General features: G+C 33.5%; 1 pseudogene; it reads right to left on the bottom strand.

Moving 5' to 3' along the window:
- Window positions 1-16,617: 16,617 nt before the first annotated feature.
- Window positions 16,618-16,736, bottom strand: LOC118607888 (annotated as a pseudogene).
- Window positions 16,737-17,358: the final 622 nt, after the last annotated feature.

Here is a 17,358-nt window from a genome sequence, read left to right as displayed (position 1 = left end):
TAGTTTTAACAGCTCATCTATCACCAATCCCTTATATTAAATTTCCTTAGTGCGAAATACTTAGAATTATTTCTGTTTCCTGACTGTACTCTCACTGGTACATCACTTAGATCATGACTCTACTGAAACTCTCTAGAGACTGACTACACAAACAGACTTTGGCCATATCATACATGACAACAGAATTCTGACCCACAGCCCCTGTGGCAATGAGTCCAGGAAGCCAGACCACAAACTTTTCATCAGTTGGTCCAAAAGGGTCAGGATGTATTTGATGACTGCCAACTTCCCTAATTACTGCCCACCCTTCCAACTCAGACCAGCCAGAGAAAGCGAAATATGACTCTAAAAATAATTGCATAGGATGTCCCTTCTAGCTAAATCAATTTTGGCTTCTGCATGCCCATGATCTCCCATCAAAGAATTCCGAAACTTTTTATTTTTATTTTTATTTTTTTTCTACTATAGCTTTCTAACTCTTCTGCAAGCATTTAGTATCTCCAAATGCAGGCAATGGTGTCTGATTCCCTTGTCATTGAAATTTCCGAATAGATAGTCTTTGTTAGTTCTCATTTGGGTAATCTTCATTTATTTCTATACTCTTCTTTTCAACATTTCCAGTGTCATCCACATTGTAAAATCCAGCAGTAAAATTTTAATTCTCATATTGTTGACCCAGCAGCATGTGATACAGTTAAAAATTTTACTTCTCAATTATTTAAAATACCTTTATTTGGTTCTAAGATGTCATACTCTCATGTTTTATTGCTACCCATTGATTATTCCTTCTGTTGTCTTTGCTTTTCCATCCTAGTTTTTTCAACTTCTAAGCATTGGATTATCCCAGGGCTTAGTTTCCAAACTTATACATTTGCCCTTCTAGCTCCTTTTGCCCACTCCCAAAGAAAAATATATGCAGAGTGTCCTTAGGCCTGTCTCCTCAATTCACTGCAGAAGAAGCGAAATGAAGTAGAAAAATCCTGGGTCCCAATGCTTAACAAACAATAGCAACCATAAAGGGACCTTAAACAGTCTTGCTGGAGTGTGTGCTGGGAAAGAGTAATGCCCGCATTCCCTAACCTTACGAGAGATAGGGGAAATGAGGGGAGGAGAGAGATGAGAGAAGGTTTAACCAATGCTTACCTAGATGAAAGATTTGTGTTCAAAGCACCATAAGCTATTATCCTTGGGGCTGATCAGAGTTCAGTGTCGCTCTAATGGCAGGGAGGAAAAAGAGGGATAAGGGCAGCGCAAAAGTGTAATTAGCATTTTTCCTCAGTTCTTCCTCATTGAAGCAGTGAAGAATCACAGGTCAGTGAGATTTTGAAAAGATTTATTAAAAGCATATTTTAGAAAGACAAAGAATGCTCCAAGGAGGCACATGGAGAAAGACAAAGCATCCCTCAAAGAGACACATGGTTTCAGTGAAGAGTTATAACAGAGTGCTGTAACCACAATAACCAACACAAAGGGGCCATGAGAAGGCCACAAAAATACAACACAAAAGGTCACACAAAAGACCATAATAGGGCAAAAAAGGCCCCAGAAGTGGAAATGCCTGCATCATATATGGGCCGTGATGGGGTGATTCCAAAGATATTCCTAGATGATGGGCAAGTGAGATTGTTTTGATTGACATCTGGTTGCTATATAACACTTTGCCTATGTGTGTATGTGCATACTCAGAATTCTACTACCATTGGGGTGTTCTTAGGGAAGTCTCTAGGCTGGGTCCCTATTCCTTTGTTACCTCTGTCATTCATGCCTAACTAGCTACCTAACTCTCTACTTTTCTCTACCTGTTCTATGGCTCATAAATCTCATCTATTTGCAATATATCAACCAGTTTCCCTGCAGTATTATTTCTAGTGGGTTCAGTCAAAGGGAGGCACCATATGCTATCCAAAGGGTGGGGAGAATATTTATTCCTTTAACTGCTTCTGAGGTCCTTGTGGGTTGGCTGTGGCTGCAGACCAAAGGTCACAGCTCCTGTCAGGAGTTCCTCTCCATATGACTGTTTAGATTCAGTTAATTATTTCCTTTAGGCCTAGGCTGGTATAGGCCCTCTGCCTGAATAACTGCCAGCAGTCTTTTTAAAACAAGACTACCTAGTTAACATAATAAAAAAACCCCACAGGAATCATCTGTAAAAATCACTTAGGTTTTCTCTAATTTTTCTCTGTATGTAAATAATATTTAAAGATTGTTGAGCTGGGGCAGGGGAGGGATAAAAAAAAAACAAAATTATTGTTTTACTTAACTTTTTATATATAATCCAGGCCTTATTCATAGATAAAAAATACAGTTAAGGAGGAACCGTATTATCTCACCTTCACACTCACAAACCACAAAAGAGTGGTACAGCCAGAATAAAATGATGATCCCCCAAACTAAACTTTCCTTCTGCTACAATGTTGTCTGAAACTTCTGTAAACAAGGTGGCTTATTAAGACTGTTTCTCTTTTTCTTTTTTCATTTGTTTTAGGTCTGTCCTCTCATGGATAATTTACATTTTCCAAGTACTAGAAAAGAACAAAATGAGGACATTACCTGAGAAACAAATCAGAATTAAAATACTGCCATACATATTAGGGTTTTCAGCAAAGAATTAAAATCTGACTTTATGGCTTGTACTGAATTTTTTGGAAGTCTCTAGTGTAAGGTTTTTTTTATGTACTTGTTTGGATTCCAGGGTTTTCTGTAAGTAGTCTTTATAGATCATTCTATGAAAAGGGAATTAAAGCCCTTTTCATTATTAATATTGGAGGACTGAACATCTATGTTTGAGAAATATGATTTTTAGCCATAGTTTATCTAAATGATAAAAAATTGTTAGGGTGTGTGATGAATGAACCTTTCCTTGACTACTAAGAGGTGAAATATCCTGTATGACAGAAGTGTCTTTGTTCTCCTGTGCCTTATGGCCACCAGAGAGTTTATCACTGTGACTTATAAAAAAAGTTTTGGGTTACACAGTCTCTGTTTGAATCTCCAGTGAAAATGATTACTAAAGATATTAGTTCAACCTCCAGAGGGACTAGAGAATAAAGATCAGCTCCTTGGGCAGTCTGTGATGGAACCACGGTAGAAAGTGGGCATTAACGGCCTCCATGGGCTCCCCTGGTAGGCAATACTCTTTGTGTATTGTCACACATCATTGACCAGGAGGAGGCAATGCCGTCCATAACCCAGTTGGGAGAGGATGCCTGGAAGCTCTCCATTTGAACACATCCTGGATTCTTCCCTGTGTGTGTCTTCACTTAACTAATTTTAACCTGTACTCTTTTCTTTGAATAACTTATGAGTGTAACAACTTTCAGAGACTTCTATCCATCTTTCTAGTGAGCTATCAAACTTAAGGGTGGTTTGGGGAACTCCCTAACTCTGCAGAAGTGAAGATAGTCTTGTGGAGAACTCTATTCAAGTTCATACTTGGCTGAATTCATTGCATGTTGTAATCGAGAACTGGAATTTCATTTTCATTAGATCTTTCCAGTAAAAGGATAAAAACATTGGTAAAAGGAACTCTTCTGGTTAACCCCACATACCCCGCAACCTTGGAACAATTTATAAACCTAAAAAAAATAATTTTATTCCTTTATATTCTCATATTTCTCCTATTTTCCTAGATCATCAAATTTACTTGATTGTGAGTGGTTGAAAACATTAGTTTACATTATAAAAAGTAAATATCTGTAATGGAATAAAATGTAAAATTTTTATACATTGTTAAAACCCTAAGACTTAAAAGAATGTATATGGTAGCAGACTGCATTAGAGTGTTTTTAAATTTTATTTTATTATTATTTTTTATTTTGTCTTTAGAGGTACTTTGGTAGAACAGTTGGAGAAGCATTAGGAAGCATATAGCAGCCTATATGATGCCTTTCCTATAGCCTCATTCTAGTCTTAGGACAGAACAACAGCAAACATGCTTTCACAGGTAATCAGTGGCAGAACTGCCCCTATGTTTTTACTATCAGTGACAAGAGATATCTTCAGAAGAATTCTAACCAGAAAATAAAATATAGTAAAGGTCACAAACAAACCAAGAGGATACATCATATGTGAGACGCTCTTTATAGTGTTCCAGCTTTATTTGGCTAATAGGCTACAGTGCCCATTAAAAGGAAAAGAAGGATAAGGCGAGAAGGAAATGCAGAGAAATATATATGTAGTTTTTGGCAAGGCCATCATTGTTGTATTATATAAATTCTGTTATTTTTATCTCTGGCCTGGTGTGGCTTTATTACCATAGGTTTTGTTAAACTAGCCCCTGTTCAATGAAGAACTAATAGTAATATTTCCAGTGTGAAATTTCATCACTTCACATTTTTATGAAAAAGTTTATTTACCAAGTAAGTGACAGGTTGAAGCTAAAAAACAAAAAATTCTTGGATGAAAACTTTAACTTTTCATTAAGGCCATAAAAATGTGTTTTCCCCCCTGTGAAATGGTTTTCACAGCTCTTGTCATTGACTTAAATCTCTTTCCCTGTGAATTGGAAAGATTAAAGCTGTTGGCATACAACTAAACATCTGTATGTGTGCCTTAACCAATTGCTTACATTGGTTGCTTTTCAGTTATCATTTATTATGAATGAATGTCATTTCCTTAGTAAAAATGCACTTACTTTTTTTGACAGATTTCAATTCCATGTACTCTAGTGATTTTAACCAAACTTTCAAACAAGTTTTTAACTTATTTAAAATAGACTACTATGTGAAGCCAAGTTAGTTGTGATACATATTTGGAGCTACTTTAATGGTTTGAACAAAACCTTTACTTAGTAAAGCAGCTATGACATTACTATTAAACTGTCAAACTGAGCTCCGTTTTAGTATCCATTAAAAACTTCATTTTCTTTCATTTCTTAACTTTAAGTTACTTTATTTCTTCAGAATAATTTTATTTGATATAATATTAAGGTTTTTAATTTGAGATTGATATACTGTGATGATATATAACTGGTTGTGGAGCTTCAAAAAATACAATACCCTTAATTAATTTGTCAGAGTGGATAGTTTTTAAAACTATTGAAGAAAGAAGAGGGAGCCTGGGAAACTTTTATTGAACATTGCTTTGTAACAGGTATTCATGTACCATAAACAAAAAGATTTTGACTAAAGACTAATTATTAGAGTAACCGTGACTGTATTGGTTTTCTATTGCTGTCATAACACATTACTACAAATTTAGTGGATTATGTTATACCTGTTAATTATTTCATAGTTCTGTAGGTCAGAAGTCTGACGTGTATCTACCAGACTAAAATCAAGATATTGGCAGTGCTACTCTTTTTTTTTCCTGGAGGTTCTAGGGGAGAATCTGTTTCCTTGTTCTTTAGGTTGCTGACAGAATTTAGTTCCTCACAGTTGTAAAACTGAGGCCTTCCTTCCTTGCTGGCTGTCAGCTAAGGAACATTCTCAGCTTCCAGAGGCCATCAGCATTCCTTGGATCATTTTTAAAACTCCATGTTTAAAGCCAGCCATAACACCTCAAAATTCTCTTGTCTTTTTTTCCACATTTCTCTCTTATTCTTCTGCTACTTTCTTCCACTTTTAAAGTTTCACGTGATTGCCTTGGGCCTGCCCAGGTAATCCAGGATTATCTCCCCATTTTAAGATTAAGATCCAAAACTTTAATCATATCTGCAAACTCCCTTTTGACACATAATGCAATGTATTAACAGGTTCAGAGAATAAGGTGCAGACATTTTTGGGAGGGAGGCATTATTCTGTCTACTACAGTGACCAATCAGTCATGAACTGTTGAACTGTAACTAGGTTAGGGTAATACCTTAAGCTCATGTTTCACATTAGGGTTCTAGAACCCTCTATGGATTCATATCACCTCTGTAGGAAAAACTCTAACTTTACTCTTTGGGCTAAAATCCAAAACCTGAAATACACTTCATGTCAAAACTGCTGCACTATCATAGTAGGGGAGAACCAGAATTGTGGTCACTTGTAGGTGAAGAATTTTTATATGTTTGGACTGATTTTCCAAGTAGGGTATCATTGTACCAGAGAGTAGTATAGTGTTGTTTTTTTTTTAATTTCTATTTTTAATTGAAATGTAATTGTCATACATAATTCTTTTAGTTTAAGGTATACAATATAATAATTTAACATTTGTATACATTGTGAAATGATTCCCACACTAAGTCTATTTGGCATCTGTTGCCATACGAAGTTACAAATTTTTTTCCTTGTGATGAGAACTTTTAAGATTTATTTTCTTAGCCACTTTTAACTTTTCAGTGCAATAGTATTGACTATAATCACCATGCTGTATGATACATTCCCTTGACTTATATAACTGCAAGTTTGTATCTCTTGACCCTTTCACCATTTTGCCCACTCCCCAACACTCTTCCCTTTTGGCAACCACCATTCTGTTATCTGTATCTATGAGATTGCTTTTATGTTGTTTTGTTTGTTCATCTGCTTTTTTTTTTAGATTCCAAATGTAAGTGAAATAATGTGGTATTTATCTTTCATTGTCTGTCTTAGTACAATACCCTCAAGTTCTAACTGTTGTTGCAAATGGTTAGATTTCAATATTTATGACTGAATTGTATTCCATTTTGTATATATACCAAATATTCTTTATTCATTCATTTATCGATGGGCATGTAGGTTGCTTCCATGTCTTAGTTTTTGTAAATAATGCTGCAATGAACTTGGAGGGGCATATAGCTTTTTGAATTAGTGTTTTTATTTTTTATTTTTTAAATGAATAACAAGAAATGAAATTTCTGGGACATATGGTAAAACTATTTTAAAATTTTTGAGAAATCTTTATACTGTTTTTCATCGTAGCTGCACAAGTTTACAATCCCACCAACAGTACACAAGTTTTCCTTTTTTTGTTTCACATCCTTACCAATACTATTTCTTGTCTTTTTGATAATAGTTATTCCATAAGTATGAGGTAATATCTCACTGTGGTTTTGATTTGCATTTCCCTGATTATTAGTGATGCTGAACATTTTTTTTTATGTGCCTGTTGGCCATCTGTATGTCTTCTTTGGAAAAATGTCTATTTAGAGCCTATAGCAATTTGTTAAGTTGATTTTTTTGTTGGTATGGAGTTGTATAAGTTATTTGTATATTTTGAATATTAACTCCTTTCTCAAATATATGATTTGCTATGATCTGCAGATATTTTCTCCTATTTGGTAGGTCACTTTTTTTTTTTTTTTTTTTTGCTGATGGTTTTCTTTTATTTCTAGAAGCTTTTAGTTTGATGTAGTCCAACTTTTTTTTTATTTTTGCTTTTGTTTCCCTTGCCTTTGGAGTCAGATGCATAAAAACATCACCAAGGTTGATGTCAACAAGCTTACTGCCTGTATTTTCCTCTAGGAATTTTATGGTTTTAAGACTTAATCAAATCTTTAATCCATTTTGAGGTAATTTTTGTCATTGGTATAAAATAGTGGCCCAGTTTTGTTCTTTTGCATGTGGCTATCCAGTTTTCTCAATAAGATTAATTGAAGAGACTGTCATTTCTCCATTATTCCTGTTTGTTAGTTCATTTGTTTGTGTAAATCAATTGAGTATATATCTGTGGGTTTATTTCTGGATTCTCTATTCTATTTCATTAATGCATGTGTCTGTTTTTATGACAGTGCCATAATATTTTGATTACTATAGCTTTATAATATAGTTAATTTTTGGAACCTTTTTCTATTTTGCCTTATTTTTTTCTTTTTTCTTCCTCTTATTTTTATTAAGGTGAAAAAGTTTAATAAAATTCATTAACTTTCAGGTATATATATATATTGCATTGTGTGTTCACCGCCCATAGTTAAATTTCTCTCTGTCATCACTTATTTGACCACTTTTACACCATCTACAATCCCCTCCTCCCTTCCTCCAACCCTCTGGTAACCACTAGTCTGCTGTCCATGTCCATGAGTTTCTGTTTTTTTGTCCTGTTTGTTTGTAGCTTTGAGGTTTATATCTCATGTGGTTTTCAACTTTTTCTATCTGACTTATTTCATTTTCAACTTTTCTGACTTATTTCGTTTAGCATGATGTTCTCAAGGTCAATCCATGTTGTCACAAGTGGCAGTGTTTCATCTCTTCTTATGGCTGAGTAATATCCCATTGTATATATGTACCACCACTTCTTTATCCAATCATCTGTTGTAGGACATTTCAGTTGCTTCCATGTCTAGGCCACCATGAATAATGCTACTATGAACATAGGTGTGCAAATATCTTTTTAGATATGAGTTTTCAAGTCATTTGGGTAAATACCCAGTAGAGGGATTACTGGATCATATGGTAGATCAATTCTTAATTTTTTGAGGAACTTCAATAGTGAATGTACCAAGTTGCAGTCACACCAGCAATGTATGAGAGTTCTTTTTCTCCATATCCTCTCCAACACTTATCACTTGTCCTGTTGATAACAGCTATTCTAATGGGTGTGAGATGGTATCTATCTCATTGTGGTTTTGATTTGAATTTCCCTAATAGCTAGCAATGTTGAGCATCTTTTTACATGTTTGATGACCCTTCATATATCTTCTTGGGAGAAGTGTCTGTTCAGGTCCTCTGCCCATTTTTTAATAGGGTCATTTGTTTTTGTTGCTGCTGCTCTTGTTATTAAATTGTATGTGTTCTTTGTATAATTTGGATATTAGGCCCTTATCAGAAGTACTGCTTGCAAATATATTTTTCCTTTTGGTTGGTTGTCTCTTAATCTTGTTGATGCTTTCATTTGCTGTGCAGAAGCTTTTTAGTTTGTTGTAGTCCCATTCATTTATTTTTGCTCTTACTTCCCTTGCCTTTGAGGTAAAATTCATGAGATCCATTTTAAGTCCAAGGTCCTTGAGTATCGTTCCTATGTTTTCTTCTATGCAATTTATTGTTTCTGGTCTTATATTCAGGTCCTTAATCCATTTTGAGTTAATTTTGGTGTGTGGTGATAGACAACAGTCTAATTTCATTCTTTTGTAGGCAGATGGCTGTCCAGTGTACCCAGAACCATTTATTGAAGAGGCTTTCCTTTCTCCACTGTATATTTTTGGCTCTTTTGTCAAAAATGGTTTTCACATATAAATATGGGTTCACTTCTGGACTCTCATTTCGGTTCCACTGGTCCATATGTCTGTTTTTATGCCAATACCATGCCATTTTGATTACTGTTGCTTTGCAGTATAATTTGAAGTTGGTCAGAGTAATGCCTCCAGTCTTATTCTTTTTCCTTAGAATAGTTTTCCCAATTTGGAGACTTTTGCACCTCCATACAAATGTGATGATTTTTCTGTTCTATTTCTTTAAAGAATGATGATTGGATTTTGATTGGAATTGCATTAAATCTGTATAACACTTTATGTAATATGGTCATTTTACCTATGATGATTCTTCCAATCCAAGAACACAGAATATCTTTCCATTTCTTTGTATCTTCAATTTCTTTTATTAGGGTCTTATCATTTTCAGCACATAGATCATCACAGATTTTGTTAAGTTTATTCTTTTTGTTGTAATTTCAAAAGGAATTATTTGTTCCAATTCATTTTTCTAACAATTTATCATTAGAGTATAAGAACATGATGGATTTTTGAAAATTGATTTCGTATCCAGAAACTTTACTGTATGTGCTAATTGTTTCTAATAATATTCTTGTGGAGTCTTTAGGGTTTTCTATGTAGAGAATAATGTTGTCAACAAATAGTGACAGTCGGACTTATTCATTTACTATTTGGATGCCTTTCATATCTTTCTCTTGCCCGATTGCACTCACAAGGACTTCCAATGTTATATTGAATAACAGTGGTGATAATGGACAGACTTGTCTTGTTCCCGATCTTAGAGGGAAGGTTTTTACCTTTTTACCATTCAGTATAATGTTGGCTGATGGTTTATCACATATGGTCTTTATTATCTTAAGGTACTTTCCTTCTGTACTGATTTTGTTAAGAGTTTTGAACGTAAATAAATGCTCTATATTGTCGAAGGCTTCTTCTGCATCTATTGATATGATCATTTGATTCTTATTTTTTCATTTGGTTATGTGGTGTTTCACACTCATCAATTGTATATTTTGAACATTCCCTGTGCTCCTGAGGTAAAACACACTTGATCATGATGTATACCACTTTTAGTATGTTGCTGTATTTGGTTCACTAGTATCTTATTTAGGATTTTTGCATCTATGTTCATGAGAGGTATTGGGCTGTAGTTTTCTTTTTTTCCCATTATATTTACCAGGTTTTGGTATCAGAGTAATATTCGTCTCATAAAATGAATTGGGAAGTATTGCTTTCTCTTTATTTTTTGGAAGACTTTGGGAAGAATAGGTTTTGAGTCTTTGAATATTTGGTAGAATTCACTGGTGAAGCCATCTGGTCCTGGATTTTTACTTTTCGGTAGGTTTTTGATGATTGTTTCAATTTCCATAGTGCTGATAGATCTATTTAGATTTTCCAGATCTTGATTCAGTCTAGGAAGGCTGTACTTTCTAAGTACTTGTCCAATTCTTCTAGGTTATTAAATTTGGCGTTATATAGTTTTTTATAGTATTCTATGATGTTTTATATCTGTGGCATCTTTCATAATTTCCCCTTTTTCATTCTGATTTTGTTTATTTGTGCCTTTTCTCTCTCTCTCTCTCTTTCTTTTTTTGGGGGGTGAGTCTAGCCAGGGGTTTGTCAATTTTATTAACCTTGTCGAAGAACCAACTCTTTGTTGAACTTATTTTTTCTATTTTTTTTGTTTTCACTTTCATTTAATTCTGCTCTAATATTGATTATTTCTTTTCTTCTGCTGACTTTCAGTTTTATTTGTTTTTCCTTTTCTAGTTTTTAAGTTGAAGTGTTAGGTTGTTTATTTTGGCTTGTTCTTGTTTTTGGAGGTAGGCCTGCAATGATATGAACTTTCCTCTTAAGCCAATTTTGCCATGTCCCAAAAGTTTTTATATGTTATACTATCATCATTCATTTATACATATCTCTTAATCTCTCTTTTTATTTCTTCTCTGACCAAGACATTCTTCGGTGGCATGTTGTTTCATCTCCATGTATTTGTGGTTCTTCTGCTTTCTTTTTACAGTGATCTCCAGCTTCAATGCATTATGATCAGAGAATATGGGTGGTATGATTTCAAACCTCTTATATTAGTTGAGGCTCTCTCTGTATCGAGTATATGGTCAACCTTTGTGAATGTTTCATGAGCACTAGAGAAGAGTGTATAATCAATTGTTTTGGAATGAAAGACTGTAAAAGTCAATTATGTACAATTGGTCTAATGTGTCATTTAAGGATGATATTTCCTTATGGATTTTCTGTTTGGATGATCTGTCCATATCCAACAGTGGGATATTTAGGTACCCTACTGTAATAGTGTTTTGGTCTGTTTCTCCATTTGGTTCTGTTGGTAGTTGCTTTATATATTTCGGACCTCCCTGTTTGGGAGTATATGTGCTATGTCTTCTCAGTGTATGTCTCCCTTTATCATTATGAAGTGCCCCCTCAATATCTTTCTTTACATTTACAACTCTTGATCTTCTCACCTGTGGTAGCTTTTATGTGCAGATCCTCAGATGAGCTTGTGTGAAGGCTGGGTGTTTTTTTGTTTAGTTTTAGATATTCAGCTATTGTTTCAAGGGGAGAGAACTGGGGACATCTCTCACTCCATCATGTTTCTTAAGCAGTGTAAAATAGTTAAAAATCAGGGAGAACAATACCTCCACTTTGTTCTTTTTCAACGGTGCTTTGGCTATTTGGGATCTTTTGTGGTTCCATAGAAATTTTAGGATTGCTCTATTTTTGTGAAAAATGCCACTGGAATTTTGGTAAGGGTTTCGTCCAATTTATAGATTGCTTTTGTTAATATGCACATTTTAACAATATTAATTCTGCCAATCCATGAGAATAGAAAATCTTTCTATTTATTTGTGTCTTTTAAATTTTTTTCCTTAATGTCTTATAGTTTTTCGTGTACACGTCTTTCACTTCCTTGATTAAATTTATTCCTAGTTACTTTTTATGTAATCATGAATGGAATTGTTTTTTTAAATATCTCTTTCTTATAGATTGTTGTTAGTGTATAAAATACAACACATATTTGTATATCGATTTTGTATTCTGTAACTTTTCTGAATTAATTTATGAGTTCTAACATTTTTTTGAACTTCTTATTGGTTTCATATATAGTTAGTCATTTTTGTCACATGTTGTTTGATTCAGCAAAAGCTATTGTCGAAATATATGAAAGTAACATCAACAGTTAAGTTGTTATAGACTTTGCATGAATGCATTGTCAGTAGTAGGTTACATCAAAGATAATAGAAAGGATCCTATGGATTTTGTTGAATGATTAAACCAAAAAAAATGAAATTTTAGAGAAGACATGGTCTCTTCTTCCTCTCTCCTATACTTTATAGCCACACATATACAAAATACAATGCTTTAATAGTAAGATTGAGTGTATATCCTTAGAAAAAAAGGTATTGGAAAAATATCTGGTTTACTCGAGCAATGTAATGGCCGATTAGAAATGATGATAGTGTGAATTTTGCTGATATGATATTTTTGGGGGAAGAAGTCAGAAATTGTAACTTTGGAGTTAATTGAAGTTATTCTGTGGTAAAATAATTTACATAAACATGGAAGAGAGTTTTTTAACTGCACAAAAATTCACATTCTTGTTTTATAACAAAATATGAAATCACTCATTCAGCAAAATATTCTCTAATAGATCATTTCAAATGCATTAAGTATATTTTTCAGTCTTTTTTTCTTTTTTACAAATAATCAGTCTTTTTCCATCAAAGTAGCATGTTAAATTGAAGTATATTAAACCTATTAAAACAATCATTTATAAAAGTGTCCTTAAAATTAGTTTAAAATTTAAGTAATTAGCCCCATGCTGAGATAACATTACATTTTCTTATATTGCATTCGACTAATGGCTTATTATTATTGCAGGTATTTTTATTATCTATTATATGCAAATTGACTACTGAAGAATGCTTTATGTTTTTAATTATGTTTTAATAAAAAAAGAAGACATTAATGTCTCCCCAGATAGTAAAGAAAAGTAGTAGTTCTAGGCTAACAATATAAATTTCTTATACTTCAGTCAATTTGAACATTTAAATCATACATATATACAACCTCCTCAGAGATGACATACAAATACATGATACAAATGTAAATAAAAAAATCCTTTTAAAAGAGTGGTGGTAGACAGGAAATTCTCAATATGGCACATGAATATTGAACCTAATTGGTTTTCTGTGGAAACTATTTTGTGGTAGTTAAATAAATTTTAGTCACTTAAAAGTAGAAAACTAGGGGACCCTTTGCCCCTAATTTCACCTTGTTACTAAATATTGAACACTATGAAAATGAAATGGAACAGCTAAGATTCTTTTATGATACATGATAAACATAAGGGATGAATAAAACTAGTTGGACCACCTTCAATTCATGTACATTATATTAACAGCAGTTCTTGAATTGCTGGCCATTCGTACTCCGCCCCTGACATATTCTGTACAGGGGAGGAAGGATAGCATAATAATCAACATTACTTAGTTTCAAACTTCCATATGACTTGAGGAAGTACCTTAAACCTCTATGCCTCAGTTCTGCCATCTGTAATATAGGGCAAATGAGAGTGCCTATCTCATTAGATGGTATAGTAATTAAATGAGTTAGCATGCATAAAACCACTTGTATAGCGCCAGGAACTTCACGAGTACCCAGCATTGTCAGTTGTTATCATCATTATACTCATGCCATAAACTAGATATTGACATAATTAATCACTGGTAATGTTAACCCTGATAACTTGGTCAAGGTGATACCTGCTAGGTTTCTTTATTCCATATACTATCATTAAAGGGAAGTAACTAATTTCAACCCACACTCAAGGTGGGGAGAATTAAGTTCCATCTGTTGGATGAGGGGATATCAAAAAGTTTGTTAGCATAAACTAAAACCACTGTAGTAATTAATCAGTATTTGGGAGAAATTTGACTAAGAAGAGACTTACATGTCAGAGAGTTCAAAAAAAAAAGGGTTAGAACAGAGACACAACCATTAATTTAGCAACAAAGAAATTATTGGTAAGTTTTTTGCTAAAGCTTTTTTAGTGCAACTATGGAGACAGAAGTCACAAACTTCAAATAGTTAATGTATGCTATTTAAAAGAGCTTGGCTATCAAGGAAAAAAAAGAATAAGAATAGAAGAGTAAGATTAAGCTAGAGTCAGATGCAGAATTAAAAGAGTACTTGATTTTTGTCTTGTTTTACTAAAACAAAGACTTGAGCACATGTATGTTCTGAGGGAAATAAGCCAAGAGGTTAAGGGTATCTAAAGAGCAGTGGGGAAGAATGAGATCTAGAGCATAGATAAGTCATAGGAACCAGTGGTGTAGAACCTCTAAGCCAATATTCCTTAAAGGCTCTGTCTCAATCATGACCACTTCTCAGAATGAGGAAGGAGAGATCAGCTTATTGTGTATTTACACACTGGACTTCTACTCTTTTCCCTCTCTCATTTTAGAGGATGGAAAAAGAGATTAAGGGTTTTTTTCTACAATAGGGAAAATCTATACGCACACACATGCGAGCACATAAGCACGTGCGCGCGCGCGCACACACACACACACTCACACGCACACTAGCAGAGGAAGTTTGTAAGGCCTAGCAAAGGCATGGGTCTTAAACCCATCTTTCGAAGGAAACGTATTTTTGGCTTTGTGGTGTCTGACTTCTATCCCTGGTATATCCCAGAGAATGGCTTAGTCTAGAAGAAACATGAAAATACCACATCTCCTTAAGTTGCCATCTAACATTTTTCTCTCACATAAAGTATGCAAGTTCATATAAAAAAGTGAGCAAATGTCTTCCATTTACTTAAACTATTCAGACTAGATTTGGAGAAGTATTTCAGATCAAGAAAAAGTATACTTTCTGGCTGTTCTTTCACTTAGAAGTTTGGCCTGCTGATCAGAAGCAGGGTATTTCACATCTTTTGTGTGCTAAACTAAATATTGTTTTATGACTCCATGGAATTAAGTTAGGGCTGAAGTTTTGTGGCACATTTTTGTGGAAGAATATTTTTTGCTGTTTTGGTCTTTTGGAGTCAAGTTTAGTTTTCTTGTCATTTTTAAGGCATAAGTACACCTGGAGATAAGCAGTTACTGAAAATGGCATACCACATGTAGGCTATGGCATTACTTAAACTCTCTTATACTTAAGGGTTTTTTTCTACAATAAGGAAAATCTTACCCAATGTATATTTTAAAAACATGATTGGATCCGAAAAATAGCATTGAAGGTTTCCGTACTTAATTATCTTTAAATTACTGATAGTAATAGATGTTCAGAGTAGTACAATGCCATACAAGCATATCTAGAAAATATATTTTTCAGATAAAATTAAAGCACTTCTTTTGCCAAATATATTCAAGTACTTAATTAGTCATTTCTTTTATCTTTTTAACTATGTTATTTTACATAAGAACACTATATTGCAGTATTAGATTATTAAAATAATAATTTGCATACTTGGTTCAATCTTTATTTTAAAATTTCTAAATATATATGTACTGACTCTAGGCAGCTGTATTACTTTTATATGACCTGTTCCCTTCTAATTTTAGATTATTAAAAATGCTACATTTAAAATGCTTAGTATACATTTTATTAAGTATTCTATGTTTTAAGGGTAAATATTCTCAGCAGAATGGAAAGATATCAAACACAGTGCTTATCCTTTCTTGTCTTGCTCAATTTCTTTAGAAAGCTCCCTGCAATATTTTGCATTAAAATCGTCTTCCAAGTGGATTAAAAGTGTTTGAGTGAGAAATGAATTGATTGAGTGATTGCAACAGAGTAGATGGAAAAATGACCTAGGAAGAAGAGATCAAATTTTCTTAGAAGGATTGAGAATCTTTATTCTTTTGTTTTATTTATTTTGAGGCCAATTTAAAAATGCTAAAAAGTCCAGGAGATGACTGAATAGTGTAACAAGATCCAAAGTACACCAGTCCAAGAATTAACAAAAGTTAACATTTTCTTCTTTGTGCCTCAGATATTTTGATATAAACCAGTAGTTATTCTATGTTTTGATATTGAGAAAAATGGTGCTATGTGCGTTTTTCTGTTTGAACAAATGCGAAAGTTTCTACAGAATATATGACTGCAAGAATAATTTATGGATTTAGAAAATGACAGTTTTTATTTATTTATTTATTTTCTGTGAGAGGAGAATAGGCTTATACTTTAATGAGGTGACCAGTTCTTAACAGATGAGCTCCACAGTATATGCAACTCAAACTTGCTCCTCGGCCTAGAGGTTACTCACTCCACATAGAATTTTTAATACTCTCATCCACTCCAAGCCACCCCAGCTTTTATTTCTAATAGATATTTTCAAATCGCTCTCTAAAACAGTTATTTCAATTTACATTCCTCTCAATAGATTGTGAGAGAGTTCATATTTTCTCCCATCCTTCTCAACACTTTATTTAGTTAGTTAGTTAGTTTTTTATTTATTTATTTTTTAGGTGAAGTAACCCTTGGTTGACCTCACAGATTTCAAGGAACTTGTCAGCTTATAATACCTTATTTTTAAAATTTTTTTACTCCTACAGCACCTGATATTCCTAGGTGTTCTCCCATCCAAGTACTAACCACGCCCCACTCTGCTTAGCTTCCGAGATCAGGTGGGATCGGGCTTGTTCAGGGTAGCATGGCCATAGACCACAAAACTTTTTTTAATAGCCATTTTTATTTTGCTTATTTGGTAACTGAGAAATGAATAGTACTTTACTACCATTTTAATTTCCATTTCTCTTATTTCTAGAGATTAATATTCTATTTTACTTCTACTGGTCATTCAGGTTCTCTCTCATGCATTTTCTATTTATTACATCTTTTGTCTGTTTTTCTGTTGTATTGTTTGCCTTTGCCTAAGTTCATTTAAAATTTTGGATACTTCTAATTTGTCCTTTGTATATGTAATAAATATATTTTCCAAGTCTGTTTTGAGTTCTTTAACAGTTTTCTCATCTCTTTTTATATATAATTTATGTTTTGGTGTGGTCAATTTATTTTCTTAATGAATTTTCTGTGTGTCGTCAAATAAAACTTGTTTTATCCTGAGGTCTTAATGACAATTTCTTCTGTTTTTTTTTTTTTCCCCTTGTAGTTCTGAGTTTTCCCTTTTCAATTATTTTAAAATCCTTCTATTTTTTTCCCTACTAGGTAAAGTAAGTTGTCGAAATACCATTTTTTGAAATGTCCATCCTTACTCACTGATTGGAAATACTGCCTTCAAGTTCTCATATATATTTAAATTTATATTTGTTCTCTATTCTGTTTCA

Source organism: Rousettus aegyptiacus, unplaced genomic scaffold, assembly GCF_014176215.1.
Source record: "Rousettus aegyptiacus isolate mRouAeg1 unplaced genomic scaffold, mRouAeg1.p scaffold_m13_p_9, whole genome shotgun sequence".
NCBI classification, from domain to species: domain Eukaryota; kingdom Metazoa; phylum Chordata; class Mammalia; order Chiroptera; family Pteropodidae; genus Rousettus; species Rousettus aegyptiacus.
The sequence above is the reverse complement of the archived record's forward strand: the minus strand, read 5'-3'. Positions and strand labels throughout refer to the sequence as shown.